The following is a 20850-nucleotide window of genomic DNA, read 5'->3' as shown; positions in this document are numbered from 1 at the left end:
TTCTGACTCATTAAATTTTGTTTTTAATTAATTTATTTTTTAATTGAGGGATAATTGCTTTGCAGAATTTTGTTGTTTTCTGTCAAACGTCAACATGCATCAGACATAGGTGTACATATATCCCCTCCCTCTAATGCCTCCATCCCATCCCCCTCCCCATTCCACCCCTCTAGGTTGATACAGAGCCCCTGTTTGGGTTCCCTGAGACATACAGCAAATTCCCATTGGCTATTTATGTATTTAATTGAAACATCAATTAAGATTAAATTATAGTTTTGGTGGTTTAGAAACTAAACAATAAAGCTGGAATGTGCCAATTTGCTGATGATTAATTCATATTAGACACAGATAGTCACTATATTGCCTTGAATATATATTTTTCACCCAGAAATAAAAGTGAGCACATCGATAATGATTTAACAATTTGTAAGGTTCAGGTTTAATTTTCTGCCTTAACTCAAGTAAGTCAAAACTCATGGGTACTGTATTTTAATCACTTTTAACAATTCTTAGTTATTAATTATTATTTTAACTACTGAAGATTTTGATGTTTTATAAGAGTTCTTAATCCATACAAAATATAACATTTAGGTTTAGAATAAGTTGGTAGTTGAAACCATTCAGGAATTCAATATACAGGCTACTTTATTACCTTTGGAAAATGAAGAATAATTATCAGTTTTCTAAATGGACTTTCATTTATCTAATCTTCTTTGAGCATCTATACTTACCAGCTACTGTTCTGGGTTGTACTGATTCTGATTGAAGAACAAGATTCTGTCTTAGGATATTGACATTCTATTCTATTGAGTAGGATAAGGAAAGACAATCATTACAAGCAAATTAACCTAGATTTTAATTCACAATGGTTATTTCCTTCTCTTTATATTATTCATATCCTTTGTTCATGTTTTGAAAACTGAAATGGCATTACAATTCAAAAATCATAACAGCATACCAATGAATAAAACAGATTCTGGTTGAGTTTTCTCTGGATTGGAAATTATTTCTAGTTTGAAAGAATACCGTTTCATTTTGCTGAATATGGTGACTAATGTTCAGGGTTTTTTTAACATTAGTAACAATGGCCAAACTTGACTGATATTTAATTGAGCCATATGATATTAACAATCTAGTTTTGCCTTTATGGCATTTAATCATGTGCAACTATTTTAAATAGACAGGCATTAAAACAAAAAATTACTCTGCTTTAAAACATGTTCATATGAGAGTTAATAACAGATTTTGTGTGAATTCATTGCAGTCTGACATTTGCTCTGACTGATTATCGGGTAAAGAGTAATTTGTTCCTTGAATAGCTAGGTTTAACTTAGCTTTCCTATTTTGAAAATATCACCATCTAATTCAATGTTTACTTATGTTCAGTCACATAAATACAAACTATTATAAGCTCCATATTATAAAAACCCAAATCATACCTTTCCAATCCTTACCTAATAGCGTCAATGGAAAAAGATTTGCTTAAATACTCACACATAGAAAAAATTAAGTAATAGGTGACAGGAATCCTGCAATATGAATTCATAGTTCATTTACCCCTGGTCTTCCCTTTTACTCAGTCTTTTTTACCCATGAAAATCTCCTATTTTTATGTCATCCACTTTATCTCTCAAGGTTTAAAACAATAGATCCCACTATCAATTAAAAATCAAGGTGATGATGTCTGATTCAAATAATTCTCCAACTATGCATTCTATAAAAAATTTCTTGGCAGAAAACAGGGAGCACCACCCTAAAACAGCACAATTTAAAACTAAAGATTTTTTTTCCAAAACTGAACCAGGGAGAAAGACAAAATTTGTACAGACTGATCACAAGCACAGAAATTAAAAATGTAATAAAAAATATTCCAACAAACAAAAGCCCAAACCCAGATGGCTTCATAGGTGAATTCCACCAAAAAATTAGAGAAGAGCTAACACTTATCATATTCAAACTCTTCCAGAAAATTCCAGAGGGAAAAAACTCCCAAACTCCTCCTATGAGGCCTCCATCACCCTTATACCAAAACCTGACAAAGATGCCACAAAAAAGAAAACTACAGGCCAATATCACAGATAAAAATAGATGCAAAAATCCTCAACAAAATTCTAGCAAACAGAATCCAGCGACATATTAAAAAGATCATACATCATGACCAAGTGGGCTTTATTCCAGGGATGCAAGGATGTATACTGTCACCCTGTTTATTAACTTATATGCAGGGTACATTATGCAAAATGCCAGGCTGGATGAAGCACAAGCTGGAATCAAGATTCCCAGGAGAAATAACGATAAGCTCAGATATGCAGATGACACTACCTTTATGCCAGAAATGAAGAGGAACTAAAGAGTCTCTTGATGAAAGTGAAAGAGCAGAGTGAAAAAGCGGGCTTAAAGCTCAATACTCAGAAAACTAAGATCATGGCATCTGGTCCCATCATTTCATGGCAAATAGATGGGGGGGAAATGGAAATAGTGACAAACTATTTTCTTGGCTCCAAAATCATGGCAGATGGTGACTACATCCATAAAATTAAAAGACACCTGCTCCTTGGTAGAAAAGCTATGACAAATCTAGACAGCATATTAAAAAGCAGAGACATTACTTTGCCAACAAAGGTCCATCTAGTGAAAGCTATGGTTTTTCCAGTAGTCATGTACGGATGTGAGAGCTAGATCATAAAGGAAGCTGAGTGCCATCGAACTGATGCTTTTGAATTGTGGTATCAGAGAAGACTCTTGAGAGTCACTTGGACTGCAAGGGGATCAAACCAGTCAGGCCTAAAGGAAATCAGTCCTGAATACTGATTGGAAGGACTGATGCTGAAGCTGAAGCTTCAATAGTTTGGCCACCTGATGCAAAGAACGGGTTTCTTAGAAAAGACCCTGATGCTGGGAAAAATTGAAGGTGTGAGAAAGGGACTACATAGAATGAGATGGTTGGATGGCATCACTGACTCGATGCACATGAATTTGAAAAATCTCTGGAAGTTGGTGATGGACAAGGAAGACTGGCATGCTGTAGTCTATGGGGTTACAAAGAGTCGGACCCAACTGAGCAACTGAACTGAAGGATTCTTCAATATTTGCAAACAAATCAATGTGATACACCATATTAACAAATTGAAAACCACTAGTTTTACAAAATGATAAAAACCATGTTTATTTCAATAGTTGCAGAGAAAGCCTGTGACAAAATTCAACATCTATTTATGATAAAAACTCTCCAGAAAGTAGGCATAGAGGGAATATACCTCAACATAATAAAAAGCGATATATGACAATAAACCCCACAATAGAGCTTCCAGAACATACACAGGATTGGGAAATAGGCTCTTGAAGAGCACAAATAGAACCTTGTGCACAAGGACCCAGGAGAAAAAAGCAGTGATCCCACAAGAGACTGACCTAGACTTGCCTGTGAGTGTTCAGGAGTCTCCAGCAGAGGTGTGCATTGGTGGTGGCCTGCTGCAGGGATGGAAGCACTGAGTGTATCAATACATGCATGGGATCTTTTGAAGGAGGTCACCATTATCTACATTACCTCCACCATAGTTTGGCCATAGGTAAATAGCAGGGAGGGGACACAGTCCCACCCATCAACAGAAAACTGGACTAAAGATTTACTGAGCATTGCCCTGTCCATCAGAAAAAGACCCAGTTTCCCCATCTCAGTCTCTCCCATCAGGAAGCTTCCAAAAGCCTCCTATCCTTCTTCATCAGAGGGCAGACAGACTGAAAAGCAGTCACAGAAAACTAACCAATCTAATCACATGGACCACAGCCTTGTCTAACTCAATGAAACTATAAGCCATGCCATGTAGGGCCACCCAAGACAGGCAGGTCATGATGGAGAGGTCTGATAAAATGTGGTCCACTGGAGAAAGGAATGGCAAACCATTTCCGTATTCTTGCTTTGAGATCACCATGAACAGTATGAAAAGGCAAAATGACAGTACACTGAAAGATGAACTCCCCAGGTCAGTAGGTGCCCAATATACTACTGGGGATCAGAGGAGAAATAATCCCAGAAAGAATGAAGAGACAGAGCCAAAGCAAAAATAAAAAAAGAAAGAAAAAACACTCAGCTGTTGATGTGACTGGTGATGGAAGAAAGGTCCGATGCTGTAAAGAGCAATATTACATAGGAACCTGGAATATTAGGTCCAGGAATCAAGGCAAATAGGAAGTGGTCAAACAAGAGATGACAAGAGTGAATGCCAACATTTTAGGAATCAGCGAACTAAAATAGACTGTAATGGGAGAATTTAACTCAGATGACCATTATATCTACTACTGTGGGCAAGAATCACTTAGAAGAAATGGAGCAGCCATCATAGTCAACAAGAGAGTCCAAGATGCAGTATTTGGATGCAATCTCAAAAACAACAGGATCATCTCTGTTTCCAAGGCAAACCATTCAATATCACAGTAATCCAAGTCTATGCTCCTCCGACCAGCAATGCTGAAGAAGCTGAAGTTGAACAGTTCTATGAAGACCTCAAAGACCTTTAAGAACTAACAAACAAAAAACAATGTCCTTTTCATTATAGGGGACTGGAATGCAAAAGTAGGAAGTCAAGAAACACCTGGAGTAACAGGCAAATTTGGCCTTGGAGTGCAGAATTAACCAGGAAAAGGCATTTAGAGTTTTGCCAAGAGAACACACTGGTCATAGCAAACACCCTCTTCCAACAACACAAGAGAAGACTCCACACATGGACATCAACAGATGGTCAACACCAAAATCAGATTGAAAAGATGGAGATGCTCTATACAGTCAGCCAAAAGAAGACCAGGAGCTGACTGTGGATCAGATCATTAATTCCTTATGGCCAAATTCAGACTTAAATTTAAGAAAGTAGGGAAAACCACTAGACCATTCAGGTATGACCAAAATCAAGTCCCTTACGGTTATATGGTGGAAGTGAGAAACAGATTTTAGGGATTATATCTGATAGACAGAGTGCCTGATGAACTATGGATGGAGGTTCGTGACATTGTACAGGAGACAAGGATCAAGACCATCCCCAAGAAAAAGAAATGCAAAAAAAGTAAAATGACTGTCTGATGAGCCCTTACAAATAGCTGTGAAAGAAGAGAAGTGAAAAGCAAAGAAGAAAAGGAAAGATTACCCACTTGAATGCAGAGTTCCAAAGAATAGCAAGGAGAGATAAGAAAGCCTTCCTCGGGAATCAGTGCAAAGAAATAAAGGAAAATAATAGAATGGGAAAGACTAGAGATCTCTCCAAGAAAATTAGAGATACCAAAGGAACATTTCATGCAAACATGGGTTCAATAAAGGACAGAAATGGTATGGACCTTACAGAAGCAGACGATATTAAGAGGTGGCAAAAATACACAAAAAAGATCTTCACGACCAAGATAATCATGATGGTGTGATCACTCACACTCACCTAGAGCCATACATCCTGGAATGTGAAGTCAAGTGGGCTTTAGAAAGCATCACTACAAACAAAGCTAGTGGAGGTGATGGAATTCCAGTTCAGCTAATTCAAATCCTAAACAATTATGCTGTTACAGTGCTGCACTCAATATGTCAGCAAATTTGGAAAACTCAGCAGTGGCCACAGGACTGGAAAAGGTCAGTTTTCATTCCAATCCCAAAGAAAAGCAATGCCAAAGAATGCTCAAACTACTGCACAGTTGCATTCAACTCACACATTAAAGTAATGCTCAAAATTCTCCAAACCAGGCTTCAATAATACGTGAACCATAAACTTCCAAATGTTCATGCTGCTTTTAGGAAAGGCAGAGGAACCACAGATCAAATTGCTAACACCTGCTGGATCATCAAAAAAGCATGAGAGTTCCAGAAAAACACCTATTTCTGCTTTATTGACTATGCTAAAGTCTTTGACTGTGTGGATCACAATAAACTGTGGAAAATTCTGAAAGAGATGGGAGTACCAGACCACCTGACCTGCCTCCTGAGAAATCTGTATGCAGATCAGGAAGCATCAATTAGAACTGGACATGGGACAACAGACAGTTTCCAAATAGGGAAAGGAGTACATCAAGGCTGTATATTGTCACCTTGCTTATTTAACTTATATGCAGAGTAAATCATGCAAATCTTGGGCTGGATGAAGCACAAGCTGGAATCAAGATTGCCAGGAGAAATACCAATAACCTCAGATATGCAGATGACACCACCCTTATGGCAGAAACAAAGAAGAACTAAAGAGCCTCTTGATGAAAGTGAAAGAGGAGAGTGGAAAAAGTTGACTTAAAGCTCAACATTCAGAAAACGAAGATCATGGCATCTGATATCATCACTTCATGGGAAATAGATTGGGAAACAGTGGAAATAGTGACACTTTATTTTGGGGTGCTCCAAAATCAATCACTGCTGATGGTGATTGCAGCCATGAAATTAAAAAACACTTACTCCTTGGAAGAAAAGTTATGACCAACCTATAGAGCATATTAGAAAGCAGAGACATTTGAATGGTCTTAAGAGACCCAAATGTGGTGATTGTCTGTAGCAGAGCAGTTAAGGTCCATCTAGTCAAGTCTATGGTTTTTCCAGTAGTCATGGATGTGAGAGTTGGACTCTAAAGAAAGCTGAGCACTGAAGAATTGATGATTTTGAACTGTGGTGTTGGAGAAGACTCTTGAGAGTCCCTTGGACTGCAAGGAGATCCAACTAGTCATTCCTAAAGGAAATCAGTCCTCAATATTCACTGCAAGGACTGATGTTGAAGCTGAAACTCCAATACTTTGGCCACCTGATGTGAAGAAATGACTCACTGAAAAAGACCCTGATGCTGGGAAAGATTGAAGGTGAAGGAGAAGGTGATGACAGAGGATGAGATGGTTGGATGACATCACCGACTCAATAGACATGAGTCTGGTAAACTCCGAGAAATGGTGATGGACAGGGAGGCCTGGCATCCTACAGTCCATGTGGTCACAAAGAATCAGAAACTACTGAGAGACTGAGCTGAACTGATATATGACAAACCCACAGCAAACATTATCCTCAATGGCAAAATATTGAAAGCATTTCTTCCAAAATCAGGGACAAGACAAGGGTGCCCACTCTCACCACTACTATTCAACAGAGTTTGGAAATGCTAGACATAGCAATAAGAGAAGAATTAAAAGGAATTCAGATTGGAAAAGAAAAATACAAAACACTCACTGTTTGCAGATTATATGATTCTCTACATAGAGAACTCTAGGGCACTGCCAGACCTGCTGGTGGGGCGGGATTCTCTCTGCAAGCCCAGGGAGTTTTCTCACCCGAGCCTGGATAAAGCAGCATCCTGCTTTCTGGGCAGGTCACGCACGGGGGCCTAGCTTGAGAGGAGAAACAAGGTGCAGAATGAGTACCTCACAGGACCAGAGTGGCTGTTCCACTAGTAGAGAACCCCTTTTGAGGTCTTGTGATGCACAGAGGGACTTAGAGCTTGCAATTGGTGGAGTTCTCCCAGCCGAGCAGCAAATTAAAGATAATTTGCAAGAGGTCAAAGTCCAGATTCACTGCTGCATAAGTCACCACCTGGAATGCCTTCAAAGCTCTGAGGTGTGGTTGTATGAGGAAGTAAATCTCATCTATCAGCTTAAAGAGAAAATACTCCAGCAGCAGGCCCAACAGCTCTACTGGTTACTGGGCCAGTTCAGTGGTCTTATTCATCAACTGGAGTGTAGCCAGTCAAGTCTCAATATGCCTGGACAGGCTGGGCAGTCTGACCCTCAAACCTGAAGATTCAATTGCCCTACTCTGAAGCTGACATAACTGCCCTGCTACAGGCAATCACCACATTTGGGTCTCTTAAGAACATTCAAATTCCTGAGCACCTGATGTCTCATGCTAGTTCATCAATATTGGGTACTTCTTAGAGAAGAGAGGCCATATCCCATTGCCAGAGCAGAAGTCATCATCCAACACCACAGCTGTCCCTCTCAGTGAATGGCTCCTTGGAAGCAAACCTGCCTTGGTCACCAGGCTCCTTACCTACCCAGCACCAATCTCCAGGCCTGGCTCAACCAAAAGGAGACCTTGGAGAACAATCAGACATCTGCTAGAGCCTGCAGTTTCTTGAATAATGTCTGGGGCAACCTAAAGGGTTTAGAAAACTGGCTCCACAAGAGTCAGCAACAAGTAGTTTCTAAAAAAGCAAGTTACTGAAAAGTCTTAATAGCTATACCACTACCAGTTCTTACTCCATTGAAATTGAAAAAGTTAGCAATCTAGAGCCGCTTGATCAAGTGGCTGGTAACTGGCTGGTAACTCCCCAGGAATCCCATAAGCCTGAGAAGCCTGCGAATGGCAGCTATGAAACCTCCAATGAGAAGTTTAAGCTCTTGTTCCAGGTGTTCTGGGAGTCCTACAATGTGAATGACTGGCTTGTCAAGTCTGATTCCTGTATCAACTGTCAGGGTAACCAGCCAAAGGTGTGCAGATTGAGAACCTGGGCAATCTGAAATGCTGGAACTACTACTTGGAGGCCAAGAAACACTTGTCCACTCCCTGACTACTAAGGATTGGCTCGTCCAGAACCATCAAGACCTATATAAAGTGGAGGAGGTCTGCCAAGCCAATGAGCCTTGTATAAGTTTTGCAAAGCGCGTGTCCGATGAAAATTGTGAGAAGGAAGTTCTGTGTAAATGGCTTATGAAGAAAGAAGGAAAGGATAAAAATGGTATGCCTGTGGAACCGAAACCTGAACCTGAGAAACAAAGATTTCCTGAACATGTAGCTCTCTTCACCCAGAAGAGAGGCAGCAGAACAAGCTAAGGCACCAAAGGCAATGGCTTCTTCTAGAATTGCTGATTCCTTCCAAGTTATAAGGAACAGTCCCTTGTCAAAGTGGTTCGTGACCCCCTCACACAAAGAAGTATGTCCCAAGGAAGTGCCTCTTACAGAGGATAGGGCTAGCAAACAAGCTTACAACCCCCTTGGCCACCTCCTGGTGTCTCTTTAATACAGCTGACTGGGTCTTGCCAGGAAAGATGACAAGAAATTTTAGCTCATTATCCTCAGGAGAAGACAAGTAGCTACTTTGAAAGAAGGCCAAGGAAGTATTGCTTAATTCGCCCCTACAAGAGGAACACAACTTTCCCCTAGACTGTTATGGCCTCCCGGCAGTTTGTGATCTCTCTGCCTGTATGCAGCTTAAGGTTGATTTTTTAAAAGTGATTGTATCAAACCCCTCTACAGATGTGAAGAAATCAAGTACTAGTCAAGCAAATTTTCTGCAGATTATCACAAATCCATGAGCTGAGTGACTGTGGCTTGTGAAATCATTGTTTCTGGGTCTGATGTAGTTCGTTTCCTGCCCAATTTCGAACAGAAATTAGTCATCAAATTATGAGTTATTGTGTAAAAGAAAATGGCTATTTGTCGATGCTGAGGTGATTCAGTTCCTTCTTACAGAAGTATTAATTCACCCCTACAATAGAATTGCATCATACTGGGTAGGTCTTTTTCATAAGCCTCCATGGCTCCTTAGATTGGGTTGTTATTAGAAGTACATTAAAACACTGCAGTTTTAAAAAATAAAATAGTTTGATAATCAAAGTGTGTTGATGTATTCTAAAGCTAGTAAAATTACCCAGCCTTTTGGTTTCCAGTCTTTGGATGCTTCCCTTATCATGGGTTTTCTTCCATTAATGGTGAATTCTTCTGTTTAATTAAGATACTATTGTATTTTACACAATTAACCTTAGAAATATAGTGGTTTTTCCTTACCAAAACATGTATTGAAAGTCTTGGCAATTTTTGACATTTATCACAAAACATAGGTTCCAGATGCTACATTATTCTTCTTCTTTTGAAAGAAACTCAGCTTTTGCAACATTTGTCTTTATTCCCTTCTCTAAATGTTATTATGAAAGAAGACAATTCTTTCAGAAGGGCTCCATATTGCTTGAAGACTATATTCAGGGTAGTTCTATCCTCTTTCAAAATATTCTGAAGAACTACAGGCAGAAGAGCCCCAGTGCCGACTAATCAAAAAACAAACTATGTTGGAAATGTAGTACTTGAACTATTCACTATCCTAAGTGTTATTGGTGCATCCTGTGTAAATGGAAGCTGAACTTGACAGCTGGTGCTTTTAACTAGACATAAATTAAACGTCCACTCACTGCAAGCATAGCATACCTATACCTCTAAAAGGATAATGCAGCGACATTTTAGTGAATAGGAAGTTTTGAACACTTTTGCCTTAGAGTGTTTATTGAAGCTTTATGAAAACTATAGATGTTTCCTTAGTATCCAAAGTTATGTCCATGCTTGAAAAAGTTTCTCTTTAGGAGAGAGATGGTATTTATACCTTGTTTTAAAATTCTCTAAGATGAGACATCTTAGCTACTTTCCACTTTTAAACTATTAAGCCACTCAACTTGCCTATGTTATTGGAAATATCTTTAACGTTTATGATGTGGTAATCTAGAAAGCCCTTTTGAGGAAACTTCACAGTCTCGGTGTCACTGACATACAGTTTCACTAGAGTTCTTAACCACAGCTGAAAGGAACCTATTATTTTTTAGTTCTTCCAGACACCATTTAGAACTTTAAAGGTGGTGAGCAAGACCTTAAGGAGCTTTTCCATTATCTTAGGTTGCAGGAAAATTTGTAACTGAGGTTTAACACATTGTGTATCCCTAAATTAACATTAACCACTATGCTAATGAGTATGTAAACCATTCTTTTGCATTGATGCACTTTGTACCTCCCTCCATTCATTAAAAGAATAAGAGCTCCCCCAAAACAAAGAAAACCCTAAAGATGCCACCAGAAAATTATTGAATATAGTAAAGTTGCAGAATATAAAATTAATATACAGAAATCCCTTGCATTCCTATACACTAACAATGAAAAATCAGAAAATTAAGGAGATAATCCCAATCACCATTGCAACAAAAAGAATAAAATACTTAGGAATAAATTTACCTAAAGAAACAAAACACTTGTATAGAGAAAACTATAAAACACTGATGAAAGAAATCAAAGATGACACAGATAGATGGAGAAATATACCATGTTCTTGGATTGATACAATCAGTATAGTGAAAATGAATTTACTACCAAAGCAATCTATAGATTCAATACAATCTCTATCAAACTACCAACAATATTTTTCAAAGAACTAGAACAAATAATTTCACAATCTGTATGGAAACACAAAAGACCCTGAATAGCCAAAGCAATCTTGAGAAAGAAGAATGGAGCTGGAGGAATCAATGTTCCTGACTTCAGACTATGCTACAAACTACAGTCATCAAGACAGTATAGTACTGGCACAAAGACAGAAATATAGATCAATGAAACAAAATAGAAAGCCCAGAGATAAATCCACATACCTCTGGACACCTTATCTTTGACAAAGGAGGCAAAAATATACAATGTCTCTTCAACAAGTGGTGCTGGGAAAACTTGTTAACTACATGCAAAATAATGAAACTAGAACACTTTCTAACACCATACACAAAAATAAACTCCAAATGGATTAGAGACCTAAATGGAAGACCACAGACTATAAATTCCTAGAGGAAAACATAGGCAGAACACTCTGACATAAATCCCAGCAAGAATCTCTATGACCCACCTAACAGAATAATGGAAATAAAAACAAAACAAAACAAAAAAACAAATGGGACCTAATTAAACTTAAAGGCACAGCGAAGGAACTTTGCATAATGAGGGAAACTACAAGCAAGGTGAAAAGACAGCCCTCAGAATAGGAGAAAATAACAAACAAAACAACTGACAAAGAATTAATCTCCAAAATATACAAGCAGTTCATGCAGCTCAATGCCAGAAAAATGAACAACACAATCAAAAGTGGGCAAAAAACCTAAACAAACATTTCTCCAAAAAAAGACATATACATGGATAATAAACACATGAATTAATACTCAGCATCACCCAATATTAGAGAAATACAAATCAAAACCACAATGAGGCATCATCTCACACCAGTTCAGAATGGTCATCATCAAAAAATTTACAAACAGTAAATGCTGGAGAGAGTATAGAGAAAAGGGAACCCTCTTGTACGCTGTTAGTGGGAATGCAAACTGGTACAGCCACTATGGAGAACAGTGTGGAGATTCCTTGAAAAGCTGGCAATAGAACTGCCATGTGACCCAGCAATCCCACTGCTGGGCATATACCCTGAGGAAACTAGAATTGAAGGAGACACATGTACCCCAATATTCATTGCAGCACTATTTACAACAGCTAGGACATGGAAGCAACTTAAACATCCATCAATAGGTGAATGGATAAGGAAATTCTGGTACATATACACAATGGAATATTACTCAGCCATAAAAAGGAACACAGTTTACTCAGTTCTAACAAGGTGGATGAACCTAAAGCCCATTATACAGAGTGAAGTACGTGAGAAATAGAAAGACAAATACTGTATATTAACTCATATATATGGAATTTAGAAAGATGATACCAACAATCCTACATTCAAGGCAGCAAAGGAGACACAGACATAAAGAACAGACTTTTGGACTCAATGGGAGAAGGCAAGATGAGATGATTGAGATAATAGCATTGAAACGTGAACATTACCATTCATAAAATAGATGACCAGTGCAAGTTTGATGCCTGAAGCACAGCACCCAAAGTCGGTGCTCTGGGACAACCCAGAGGGATAGAGTGGGGAGGGAAGAAGGAGGGGGATTCAGGATGATTGTGGGGGGGGGGGGGAACATATGTAAACCTGTGGGTGATTCATGTTGATGTATGGCAAAAATCATCTCAATATTGTAAAGGAATTATCCTCCAATTAAAAAAATATTTTAATTGGAGGGTTTTTGTAAATACACAAACACACACACACATATCCATTATGTCCTTGACCCATGTGCTCAGAACATGTGAGAGTAGCAAAGAGAAGATATAAACATTTAATATTTGAGGAAAAAGACTGAAGGAAAAAATGCTAGCACCCAGGACATTTGTCATCATTTGGTGTAGTTACGATTTAGTGTCTCAAACTGTCAGCAGTTTTTCACAGGAAGCAACAGCTGAGAAACGCCAAAATCCATTTGATTTGAACCTTTAAGTTTATCCCAAGATCAGCTTTGTAGAGGAGCTGTCAGGATTATTTCTTAAAAAGATAGTTGTATTTAATTGTTTTGCTTCAAATGTAAATATCTTATTGGATTTTAAAATTACAATTTTTTGAAAGATCTATGGGAGTATGATTAATAAGTTACACCACTAAAATAACAGACTGATCAGTAGAATAATAAAAGCTTTGAAACAAGTGTGTAAATCCTTTCTTTTAGTGTATAAGAATCTAAAGGAAATTAAGAGAATTATAGGAAAATACAAGTAAGAACTATGAAGTGCATATTTCCTCCCTATATATGATTTGCCAATGACTTTAGGTCATAAGTGTAAGACTCATTAAAAACTTCAAGGAAAAGATATGACCAACAGCTTAGCTACTCAGAACTTTTAATTAATAACTTCTACTCTTCGTTTTCTTAGGAGTCTGAAGAGAGTTAAGAAAAGTAGATTACTAGAGTATGGGCCTATTCATTGAAGACAATCTGTTTGGAGTTTGAGACTCTCAGATAAAGTCATTTTTCACTGCACTGTGAGGCAGAGTCTTACACAATGGAAGAGAGTACACGTGTGAATCATCATTGCCAACAAAAACTCAGAGAAGTATACAGCTAATACTCCCCTCTTGAATTAATAAAACAACTGATTTTATACAAACCTGACTGTATTTAAAGACATAATCATTTTATCATGGTGAAAATTTTAAAATCACATTTTGTGAGGCTTGGTTCTTAATAAAACACAAGTAACACCATTTTTCTATGTCAGTGATTCTAATTATTCTCTTTTCTCTATGCTTATAAGAGGGATAATGACTAACACAAACCCCAGTATCTATATTTTGTTCATGGAAAGAGCATTACAGTGTATGCAGGTTTGAGGCATGTGACTACAAATAATTGAGTTTTAAGATGAAGTGGACTACCTGGACAAATTCCTTCCTTTTTACAATTGTGAATTCCAATCTCCATCAGAGGCCATGAAAATGTATTTTCTGCTGCTAACTTTCTGGGAGGAACAATTTATCCCATAGAGAGATCTAAGAAATTTCTAAACTATCAACAAAGGGTGAGGCTTAAAACAATAAATTCATTCCAGATAGTGGTACCACAAAGTGTGAGATCACACACCTCTTGATTTACAATGACAATAGACAATAGTAGTATATTATAAAAGATATTGGTTTCCAAATATACTTAAAATATATTCTTTATGTTTGGATGTTTTTCTTTCAATAATAGTCATAAAAATATGTTTTACGCTTCAACTGGCTTAAGGGAAAGGCATATCCTCTATCAGTGTAAATGGGTAAAATAGAACTATCACATCTTCCTTCAGAGGCAAATATTTTAGCAAATTTACTTGGAGTCAAGATTTTTTCCCTAAACATTATGAGGATAAAGGTGACAATGTAGTGAGAGCTTTGGTAGATTCCAAAGCTTTCCAGAAAAATAAAATATTGATTCTTGTTATCAAGCAGATCCTGTTGCAAAAAGTTATTCTACAGATTTTGACAATGAGATAGGTACTTAGATTATATAGGATTTTTGCTGCAAATAATATGTATACATCTTAAAGGAGCTTAAGTAGAGAGTATATTAATCATAAGGATGGTGGTTACCTCAGAGACCACAAGTAGAGGAGTGGGATAAGGCCTCTGCAACAAGCTAGAACTCAGGACTTAGAATACCACACCAAGGCTATTCCTGCTGTTCTATGGACTCCTGTCTATACATCTGCTCTGGTCCTCTCCCCTTTCCTTATTACCAAAGGATTTCTCTCCTCCCCAAGATCCTCTCTGGTGGCACCCAATCTTGGATCAATCCCAATTGGGGCTGATAAGTTCCTCTTTCAGATTTTAGGATCTAGGATTAGAGTTGTAACATGTAAATTCTGATAGATTCAAACATCTGACGCCATTCTCATTTATAACACACTTTACCCCTCACCTTAGGAGACCCCTCTGCCACATGGGAAGAGGCCAACTATCTTTTCAAAGCTCTCCACCCATATTTAAAGCTCCAACTTAACATCTGTTGGTTCTGTTCTACACGTTTGAATAAAGTGGTGACTGTCTCTTCAAGCTTGGTGTACTTTCAGATCTAGATTTTGAAGAGACCAGGCAGTAGTAGCAAGTGTTTCCATAACCTCTAGCTGTTACAGGTATTTTCTCCTCCTAGCCCTGTGAAAGGGGAGCTCTCTCAGCCATGTCCAATTCTTTGCGACCCCATGGACTATACAGTCCATGGACTCTTCCAGGCCAAAACATTAGAGTGGCTAGCCTTTCCCTTCTCCAGGGATCTTTCCAACCCAGGGATCAAACCCAGGTCTCCCTCATTGCAGGCAGATTCTTTACTGACTGAGCCACAAGGGAAGCCCAAGAATTTCGGAGTGGGTAATCTATCCTATCTCCAGCCGATCTTCCCAACCCGGGAATTGAACCGGGATCTCCTGCATTGCAGGCAGACTTTTTACCAACTGAGCTATGAAGGAAGCCCAGTCCCAACCCTACAAGGAAACGAAAAAACCACAGAAGTTACATACATGGCAAAAAATCCTCAATGAAATTTTAAGGAACATAATTGTAAAGTACATTCCCAAACCGCAGAACTCAGAACAACATACGTGGAAAGACAAATAGGTGGTTGGAAAAAGAAAGAAAAGTTTAACATGAAATAAAAATTTCCAGTAAGATTTCAATATGCAGTTTTAATTAGCTTTAGAAGTAAGTGCTATTTCTAATGTACAAATATGTACCTACTGATATAAAAAGTGTACATAAATGTCTAATTAGAAGTTAACTTTGTCAGTCTGGATTGTTAACCAGTTCATATCTGTTTTTCATAATAGCTCAGCAAACAAATATATGATAGAATCAAATTCCTTGAAATAAAAGAAAGAGAGATAAAGTTTAAATTTAATTCTACAGGTTTCTGTGCAAAAGTTTTCAAGTTTATTAAAAGAATCACTGAAATAATACACATATTGATGACTATCATTTAGGAAATTCATATTTGTGAGTACCAAATTTGCATGCTATTCAAAGTATAATTTTTATTTAATTAAAATTTAGAAAATTTAAAAATTATGCAATAATATGACTAAAATCCACCAACTAGAAAAGATGAAACAGTATTGCCATTTTTGGAAGGTTCCTCCAGGAAGACATTGAAAATTAATTAAGGGCAGAATTTTAAAATCATTAAGTCATTTTAAGCATTCATTTAGGTAATAAGATTTTGATAAATGTGACATTACGCTAACAAAACTGAAATTTAATTCAGGAAGCAAAAAAGAATTACTATCTACAAAGGCAGTTAAGACTATTCTGCAAAATACCAGATTTATGAAGTCTCTTGATTGAGTGAGTGAAGTTGCTCAGTCGTGTCTGACTCTTTGCAACCCCATGGACTGTAGCCTACCAGGGAAGCGCCCATGAAGTCTCTTAAGAAGCATATAAAAAACAGGAGTATAATTAAATTTTTCATTTCATAAGTATGTTTTAATTTTTCCAATTGAACTATAAATACCATGCAAATATTGTACCCATAAGCATGAATTTCCTAAATGGCAATAATGAATATTTTATATGAATTATTTTAGTGATACTTTTAATTAATGGAGGAGCCACCCCACGTCCGAGGCCAGGGGCAGCAGCCGAGAAGAGCCACCCCGTGCCAGAGGCCAGGGGCAGCGGCCAGGAGCAACCATCCTGCGTCACAGGCCAGGGACGGCAGCACGGAGGAGCAACCCCACGTCCAAGGTGCGGTGGCTGTGCAGGCCCAGGAGGGCCTAGAGGAGCCATCTCACGTTGAAGGTCAGGAAGGGCCTTCACCCAAGGTAAGGAGCAGTGGCTGCACTCTGCTGGAGCAGCCATGAAGAGATATTTCATGCCCAAGGTAAGAGAACCCAAGTAAGATGGTAGGAGTTGCAAAAGGGCAGACACACTGAAACCATACTCACAGAAAACTAGTCAATCTAATCACACTAGGAACACAGCCATGTCTAACTCAATGAAACTAAGCCATACCATGTGGGGCCACCCAAGATGGGCGGGTCATGGTGGAGAGGTCTGACAGAATGTGATCAACTGGAGAAGGGAATGGCAAACCACTTCAGTATTCTTACCATGAAAACCACATGAACACTATGAAAAGGCAAAATGATAGGATACCAAAAGAGGAACTCCCCAGGTCAGTAGGTGCCCAATATGCTACTGGAGATCTGTGGAGAAATAACTCTAGAAAGAATGAAGGGATGGAGCCAAAGCAAAAACAATACCCACTTGTGGATGTGACTGATGAAAGAAGCAAGGTTCTATGCTGTAAAGAGCAATATTGCATAGGAACCTGGAATGTCAGGTCTATGAATCAAGGCAAATTGGAAGTGGTCAAACAAGAGATGGCAAGAGTGAACGTCAACATTCTAGGAATCAGTGAACTAATATGGCCTGGAATGGGTGAATTGAACTCAGATGACCATTATATCTACTACTGCGGGCAGGTATCCCTTAGAAGAAATGGAGTAGCCATCATGGTCAACAAAAGAGTCCAAAATGCAGTACTTGGATGCAATCTCAAAAACGACAGAATGATCTTTGTTCGTCTCCAAGGCAAACCATTCAATATCACAGTAATCCAAGTCTATGCCCCAAACAGTAATGCTGAAGAAGCTGAAGTTGAACGGTTCTATGAAGACCTACAAGACCTTTTAGAACTAACACCCAAAAAAGATGTCCTTTTCATTATAGAGGACTGGAATGCAAAAGTAGGAAGTAAAGAAACACCTGGAGTAACAGGCAAATTTAGCCTTGGAATCAGAAACGAATCAGAGCAAAGACTAATAGAGTTGAAGAAGTTGCCAAGAAATGCACTGGTCATAGCAAACACCCTCTTCGAACAACACAAGAAAAGACTCTACACATGGACATCACCAGATGGTCAACACTGAAATCAGACTGATTATATTCTCTGCATACAAAGATGGAGAAACTCTATACAGTCAACAAAAACAAGACCAGAAGCTGACTGTGGCTCACATCATGAACTCCTTATTACCAAATTCAGACTCAAATTGAAGAAAGTAGGGAAAACCGCTAGACCATTCAGATATGACCTAAATCAAATCCCTTATGATTATACAGTGGAAATGAGAAATAGATTTATGGGCCTAGATATGATAGATAGAGTGCATGATGAATTATGGAATGAGGTTTGTGACATTGTACAGGAGACAAGGATCAAGACCATCCCCATGGAAAAGAAATGCAAAAAACCAAAATGGCTGCCTGGGGAGGCCTTACAAATAGCTGTGAAAAGAAGAGAAGCGAAAAGCAAAGGAGAAAAGGAAAGATATAAGCATCTGAATGCAGAGTTCCAAAGAATAACAAGGAGAGATAAGAAAGCCTTCTTCAGTGATCAATGCAAAGAAATAGAGGAAAACAACAGACTGGGAAAGACTAGATATCTCTTCAAGAAAATTAGAGATACCAAGGGAACATTTCATGCAAAGATGGGCTCGATAAACGACAGAAATGGTATGGACATAACAGAAACAGAAGATATTAAGAAGAGATGGCAAGAATACACAGAAGAACTGTAAAAAAAAAAAAAAAAAAAAGATCTTCACATCCTGGATAATCATGACGATGTGATCACTCATCTAGAGACAGACATAGTCAATAAAGCAGATATAAATGTTTTTCTGGAACACTCTTGCTTTTTCCATATTCCAGCGGATGTTGGCGATTTGATTTCTGGTTTCTCTGCCTTTTCTAATACTAGCTTGAACATCTGGAAGTTCATGGTTCACGTATTGCTGAAGCCTGGCTCTGAGATCACTCACACTCACCTAGAGCCAGACATCCTGGAATGTGAAGTCAAGTGGGCATTAGAGAGCATCACTACAAACAAAGCTAATGGAGGTGATGGAATTCCAGTTGAGCTCTTTCAGACCCTAGAAGATGATGCTGTGAAAGTGCTGCACTCAATATGTTAGCAAATTTGGAAAACTCAGCAGTGGCCACAGGACTGGAAAAGGTCAGTTTTCATTCCAATCCCAAAGAAAGGCAATGCAAAAGAATGCTCAAACTACCACACAATTGCACTCATCTCACACACTAGTAAAGTAATGTTCAAAATTCTCCAGGCCAGGCTTCAGCAATACATGAACCATGAACTTCCTGATGTTCAAGCTGATGTTAGAAAAGGCAGTGGGACCAGAGATCAAATTGCCAACATCCGCTGGATCATCAAAAAAGCAAGAGAGTTCCATGAAAACACCCATTTCTGCTTTATCGACTATGCCAAAGCCTTTGACTGTGTGGGTCACAATAAACTGTGGAAATTTCTGAAAGAGATGGGAATACCAGACCACCTGACCTGCCTCTTGAGAAATCTGTATGCAGGTCAGGAAGCAACAGTTCGAACTGGACATGGAACAACAGACTGGTTCCAAATAGGAAAAGGAGTACGTCAAAGTTGTATATTGTCACCCTGCTTATTTAACTTCTATGCAGAGTACATCATGAGAAACACTGGGCTAGAGGAAGCATAAGCTGGAATCAAGACAGCTGGGAGAAATATCAGTAGCCTCAGATATGCAGAAGACACCACACTTATGGCAGAAAATGAAGAACTAAAGAGTCTCTTGATTAAAGTGAAAGTGGAGAGTGAAAAAGTTGGCTTAAAGCTCAACATTCAGAAAACTAAGATCATGGCATCTGGTCCCATCACTTCATGGGAAATAGATGGGGAAAGAGTAGATGACTTTATTTTTGGGGGCTCCAAAATCACTGCAGATGGTGATTGCAGCCATGAAATTAAAAGACATTTAGTCCTTGGAAGGAAAGTTATGACCAACCTAGACAGCATATTAAAAAGCAGAGACATTATTTTGTCATCAAAGGTCCACCTAGTCGAGGCTATGGTTTTTCCAGTGGTCATGTATGGATGTGAGAGTTGGACTAGAAAGAAAGCTGAGTACTGAAGAATTGATGCTTTTGAACTGTGGTGTTGGAGAAGACTCTTGACAGTCCCTTGGGCTGCAAAGAGATCCAACCAGTCCTCCTAAAGGAGATCAGTCCTGGGTGTTCATTGGAAGGACTGATGTTGAAGCTGAAACTCCAATACTTTGGCCACCTGATGCGAAGAGCTGACTCATTTGAAAAGACACTGATGCTGGGAAAGATTGAGGGCAGGAGGAGAAGGGGACGACAGAGGATGAGATGGTTGGATGGCATCATCAACTCAATGGACATGGGTCTGGGTGGACTCCGGGAATTGGTGATGGACAGGGAGCCCTGGCGTGCTGTGATTCATAGGGTCACAAAGAGTTGGACACAACTGAGCGACTGAACTGAACTGAATGCAGAATTAATAGACTATATTGTAAACATAACTTCTATAATGCGCTAGGAAAACAAAAAATTTATGTGACTTGTTTCATTGTCATATTCCTTAACTGCATTATTCTGGAACCAAACCTGCAGTATCTCCAAGATATGCCTACATCTACTCAAAATGAATTAAAATATATGTTCATACAAAGACTTCTACACAGATATTCATAGCAATCTTGTTTATCATACCCAGTAATTGGAAAAATGCTAATGGAACAAGAATTAATATATTCTGGTAGACCTGCACAATGAATATCAATCTGCAATAAAAGGAATGAGCTACTAATAAAAGCGACAACATGGATATCTCACAGACACAAAGTCAAGTGAATAATTATTTTAAGAGCAAGGTGAGGATTCCATTTATTTGAAAATATAGAAA

The 20850-nt window shown here is 38.5% G+C and overlaps 1 pseudogene; it reads left to right on the top strand.

Annotated features, from left to right (window-relative positions):
* The first annotated feature begins 7354 nt into the window (after window positions 1–7354).
* LOC128068023 (nuclear receptor coactivator 4-like) lies at window positions 7355–9199 on the top strand (annotated as a pseudogene).
* Window positions 9200–20850: the final 11651 nt, after the last annotated feature.

The sequence above is a fragment of the Budorcas taxicolor genome, chromosome 23 (genome assembly GCF_023091745.1).
Source record: "Budorcas taxicolor isolate Tak-1 chromosome 23, Takin1.1, whole genome shotgun sequence".
NCBI lineage: Eukaryota > Metazoa > Chordata > Mammalia > Artiodactyla > Bovidae > Budorcas > Budorcas taxicolor.
Note: the sequence above shows the minus strand (reverse complement) of the source record. Positions and strands in the feature narration are given on the sequence as shown.